The following is a 6,000-nucleotide window of genomic DNA, read 5'->3' on the forward strand; positions in this document are numbered from 1 at the left end:
TAAAAGTTCCTAAAACAGAATTTTCCCGAGCCAGTTAAAGTGGGAAACTGCTAAAAAAACCAATGCCGCGAGGGTAAGGTTTTGGGCAATTCTGGATCGATTAAAATGAACATTTCAGAAAAAGAAATTGACTAATGAGATACCCAAGAGAATTGGGTTGAACATGAGAAGTTTGACCAAGGGTACTCGACAGTCCAGAAAAGCAGTATAGAACCTGCAGTGGTTGTGAAATTATTAGTACCGGAAAGAGACTCATTTTGAGAAGCGGAAAGTTAGGTCTTGACAAAAAAAATTTGAGTAGTATAGAGTCCACTCATTTGCTAGCACGTATCTTTGATATGGCAAAAAACAAAAGCAGGTTGAACCAAGTTATAGTGTGTATATATATATATATATAATTATAACTAAGTACGTTAAAAAAAAGAGTAAAAAGGATTGTTACCGTGAGGTGGAGGTGGATATATACCTCACATGTAATAACACCACTTGTCATTATATAAGCTTAGCTGAAAGGTGACTCATGGCATTAATGAAAAACTACATGAAGTTACTAATGTCATTTCTCACGTGGAGAAACAACAAAAAATTTACTAATGCTATCATATACTTCATGTGAAGCATAGCAGAGAAGAAAAAAAAAAAAGGGGATGTGAGAGAGTTACGAAGAAAGAAAAAAAAGTTATTAGGGAGAGACATAGTAAGAGAAATCAAAGAAATCAAGCAGTTTTACCAAAATTTCTTCCGTTCAGTCTGGTAGAAACGTAACCTGAGGCGTTCTAGCGAAAAACCTCAACTTCTGGAGGTAAGATTTCGGATTTTTCATGAGAATTCTATGATTTCTTGATTTGAATGAATAGTAACCCATCTCGGAAAACTTCCGTTAAAGTAAAAATCGAAAGTGAGGTTTTGTAAAACATCATAATAGGAGTCTAACGGTGTAAGTATTAAAACGATTAAACGAAGTTTTGGTGGATTTCCATTGAAAATCCGTGAGCCTAGATTAAGAAAGAACATGTGTTTTGTTCAATTTTATGTTTGGAATCTGTGTTTAGGAATGTGAATCTTGACTCCAGGTACCGAAATCAGAAGTAGAACGAGTTATTGAAAACTCAGAAAATGAGAAAAATAAGGCGAAACTTTGCCGAAATTTCCTAAAAATTTGTTAGTAAGCAATGAGTTAGTAATTCATTTCTAGAGAATGAGTAATAGTTTTAAGACCCAGAAATGAGTAAATTGAGGTTTCAGAAGTTGAAACACTCAAATTATGGAATTTACCTCTTAAGCTAGACAATTCGGCTTAGAGGAATAAAGTTCAAAAGTGAGTTGAAATTTAGATTTAAGAATCTGAGTATGAAGAATTGTGATTTGGAATATGAAATTTATACATATTTTCATGAAACAGGTTTTGACACGAGAGCCGAGACAATGAGAAAGAACTTCCAGCAAGCGGGAATCCTAGCGGATTATTAGTAAGTATAGACATATATGTTTGTCTGGACTCGAGTAAACCGTAGTTAGACTTAGAATTATAAATTTGTTTATGTTCCTAAGTCTATGTGATTATACATGTTTGGAGGGCTTAGTGCCCTAGATTGCAGAAGGGCGACATATGGCTACCATTATGCACAGTTAAAGTATGCAAGTAGTATGATGCATTTTATGTTAGCATGTGCACGTAGAGAAACGTTGCATATCATTCAGTAAAGTTTTTAACACTTTGAAATGAAAACTCAAAGTTTAGTAATGTAAAGAGACTGACGGGTCGTCGGCCTCCCAAGGGAGGAAATCTCAAAGAGTAAAGATTATGACTAGACCAGACAGTAAACAGGGGCCCAGGCCCACAGTAACAAGACAGTAAGAAGGGGCCCAGGCCCACAGTAGTAAGAATAAAAAGACAGAAAACATGTTTCACACGAGCATATTTACATCATAACTTTTAATGTAATTCTTTTCTAGTTTATGATGTGTGCATGTTTATACTTGCTGAGCATTAGCTCATCAGTTTACTCGTGTGCAGGTAACAAAGATAAACAGCCAGCCATATAGTGGTTTTGCTTGATGGACCGGCGGAGGCAAGGGTGGCGGAAATGTCATGGGTACACGGGAGTGGTCTCTACTACGCTCGCTTAGAAATTAAATTCCGCTGCAGAGTAATGTAATATAGAACCAAGTTTGAATGTTTTAGTTTTAAGAAAAAGATGTTACGGTCATTGTCTTAGTAAAGAACAATAGACTGTAATAAGTTAAGATAAGTTTCGGAGACTAGTTCCATATCCGATTTCTTAAAGTATTAGCAAGGATAAGTTGTTGTATAACATAAGAACATGCTAGGAACATGTAAGAACCCGAAGGTTAAAGAAAAACAAATTTACTCATAGAAAAACGTAAATTAAAGAGATGATAGTCCAATAACAAGTAATAGATTAGACTATAACTTAGCATATTAGTAGTAGTTTAAGGTTGGCGACCCACCGCTAGGGCGGGAGGCATCACAGTTATGAATGTAATCACTAAAATATCATTTTACACAATTAAATAATCATTCACTATATAATAATTCATTAAGGGTAGATAAGTAAATTTAACATTTATTCCCTTTTGATAAGGAGTCAATACTAAAGAGAGTGCAATAATTGGTATTCTTTTTTCTCATTTTTATATTGTGTGGGACCTATTAAATCTCTATTGTTCATTTTGTAAGTAAACAAATTATTAGATAGAAAAAGAAATCACCTCTTATTTTTCATTTCCTTTAATGTAAAGAAAACATGCCCTTGTCTAAGACATAAGACGAAGCTAGTCATTTTCCTTTTTTGGTAAAGCCTGGTCAGATATAGAGGGGTTATTTAGAGTTTTTCTTATTTATAAGGGTATATCCCTTGACTTTTGAAATTGGATATAGGACTTCTACTATAGGACTAGTATACCAGAACAATAAATACCCCTAATTAAACTTGGCCCAGAAGTAAGATTTTTCCTCTTCTGGAAAATGCAAAAGAAAATTATTATAGTTTGAAGTTTTCCCAATTAAAGTTAGTTCCATATAGTGTTGGAACTTTGGGCTGGCGGGCAGGCCCAATTGCCGGCCCGTCCAAACTTGTAAATTCAGGCTCGGACAGCCTGAAAATGGTCACCACGCCAGAGCCCGCCGCCGTGTAAGCACCGTCAACAGCCGTCCGCCATAGTTTTTTTTTTTGAATTTTTCTAGCCAAGCCCGATTTGCCCGAATGCCCGAGAAACGGTCAAAATTTTGACCGTTGGTGCCCGACCCAAAAACCCAAATTTTGCCCGAATGCCCGAACTGCCTAAATGCCCGAAAAGCCGTCCAACGACAGATATTTGGTCTGCTGTTGTCAATAAAGATTATTTAGCTGTAACCGGACATTACTTTAAAGGATTTGACTTAGATAAGAGAATATTAGGTTTTAAATGTGTTTTAGGATCACATACCGCAGATTTGATATATAATACCATTTTAAATGTAATTGATGAAGTTAGATTAAGAGATAAAGTAATGGCTATAACATTAGATAATACTAGTGCCAATACAAAAGCAATTGAGTTCTTTGAAAATGATTTAAGTCTATTCGGTGACGGTACTATTTTCCACCAATGTTGTACATGTCACGTAATTAATTTAATTGTTAAATCCAGTTTAAAAGAAATAGGTAATCGCATTAAAAGGATTAGAGATAGTCTTGCATTGATTCAAGGTAGTAACCAAAGACAAGAAGATTGGTTTAGGTTCTTACAAGCATTAAATATACCTCCTAGAGCATTAGCGTTAGATATGCCTATAAGATGGAACTCAACTTACATAATGCTTCAACAATGCATCCCCTATAAGGATGCTATAACAAACTATATGTGTGCAAAAGTATGAGTAGGACATATAGATGCCTATGATTGGCAAATTGCCGAAGTTTTGTATCAATTTTTAGGTAAGTTTCATGAAGTTACTCTAAAACTTAGTTGAACATATTACCCAACATCACCTTTAGCTTTAGGTGAACTTTTATGAATTAATATTTTATTTAGCGAATATAGGCAAGACCCAATCTTAGGAGTTCTTATCCATTCAATGGAAAAGAAATTTATAAAATATTGGTCCAAGTTGCCTTTGTTGTATGGTTTAGGTACTATTTTTGATCCTGAAACTTAGGTGAGTTTTTATGCATCAATTGTTTGGACTAATATCTAATAATAAAGAAAAAAATATATTCGATCTATAGTAAATATGAGATTAGGTTTAGAAGCATAAACTCTAAAGTACAGAAACCGCAACAACAAGACGAAAACCCGCATTCATTCTTCAATGTTTTCAGGTTGAAGAAGAAGAAGAAGACAACTCAAACAGAAGCTGAGAGTGGATCTTCGTCAATAAGTGCCAGTGGCAGCAGCGTTGGCAGCTTCAACGAGCTTATGGCGTACCTCAATGAAGGCTTAGTAGTCGACGATACTAGAGAATCGTTTGACTTAGTCCAATGGTGGAGGGCATATGCATTAACTTGGCGAATCCTAACTCGATTGGCAATGGATATATTTTCGATCACAGTCTCCACTATTTTATCAGAACAAGCCTTCAGTACGACAGGAAGAATACTTGAGGAATGCCGAAATGCATTGCAAAGGGACATTGTTGAAGCCTTGGTCTGCATTAAGGATTGGGATCAAGCCGATCAACGTTTACAGGATACAATTTCGCTGCCAAGCCAAGAATGGATCGATGAATTTAATCGATTAACATTTAATTTTGAAGACAACCTTCAGCTTCAAATTAAATTGTAAATTTATAATTTGTAAATATGTACTTACTTTTGACATTGTAATTGTATAACTTTATAAGTTTGTAAAATTTATAATTCGTCACAAAATGATTGCACACTTTTTTCCTTGCCAAGTTTTTATCCCAATTAGGTTTTTCTTGGTAAGATTTTTAACGAGACAATCATAAATTACGAATTTAAAAATTAATATACAAAATGAATTTATTAAATTGTGTTAATTATGTCTGTTGAATGTTGATTTTGATTTTTATATAATTTTAACACAAAATAACTTAATAATTATAAAAATTAAAAAAAATTTTAAAAAAATATTGGGTTATTCGGGCAGGCCCGGCCAGGTTCAGGTAGCCGAGTACAAGCCTGCGGCCCGTTGAAGGGTATTTTCGGGCTCGGGCGAGCGGCCCAAATTTTTTGGGCGGGTTGAGCTCGGACAAAAACTCGGTATTTTTAGACGGTCGCGGGCTGCCCGTCCAAAGTTCTAGCACTAGTTCCATATATAGATATACGTATATATATTCATATAAATTATATAAATATGGGTCATTCCTTGCCCATAAGTAACTTCTCTAGAGTCAAAAAAAATCCCAGCAAATCATTCCAAAAAAAAAAAAAAAAGAGAAAATCCTCATAAATCCAAATTTCTATTTTTTCCACCTTCCATACTCTCTTTAACATGGAATCATCAAACGATATTCCTTATGATGTCATTCTTAATGAGATTCTAACAAGAACCTCAAAAGAAACTCTTGAAAGATGTAAAGCTGTTTGTAAGAGATTGAAAGAAGACACTTACCGCTCAAGTTTCACCAAACTCTTCCTTCAAAGAACGAAAACGGTATCCGGTTTCTTCATCCAAAGCATGAGAAGCAACCAACGTTCATCCACTTTTATGTCCATGGATGCTAAATCCAAACTTTCTCTCAGCTTCTTACCAAGCAATTTCAAGATTGAAGCGTCTAACAAGCAAGGTCTTCTTCTCTGCAAGATAGAGAAATTTACGAAATCAATAATTCCTTAATACATCGTCTGCAAGCCCACAACGCGACAATGGCGGAAAATACCTATTCCAAAGACGCGGTACTTCACTCGAAAAACCGCCATGGTTGTGTTGGGATCAAACCCTTTGTGGTTCAAAATTACTAGGTTTTCATAGCCCAAGAATCCTTGTACAATTCATAAGTATGTAGTACTATTTAACACCCTAAGATGCGAG

Source organism: Morus notabilis, unplaced genomic scaffold (assembly GCF_000414095.1).
Source record: "Morus notabilis unplaced genomic scaffold, ASM41409v2 Scaffold1292, whole genome shotgun sequence".
NCBI classification, from domain to species: domain Eukaryota; kingdom Viridiplantae; phylum Streptophyta; class Magnoliopsida; order Rosales; family Moraceae; genus Morus; species Morus notabilis.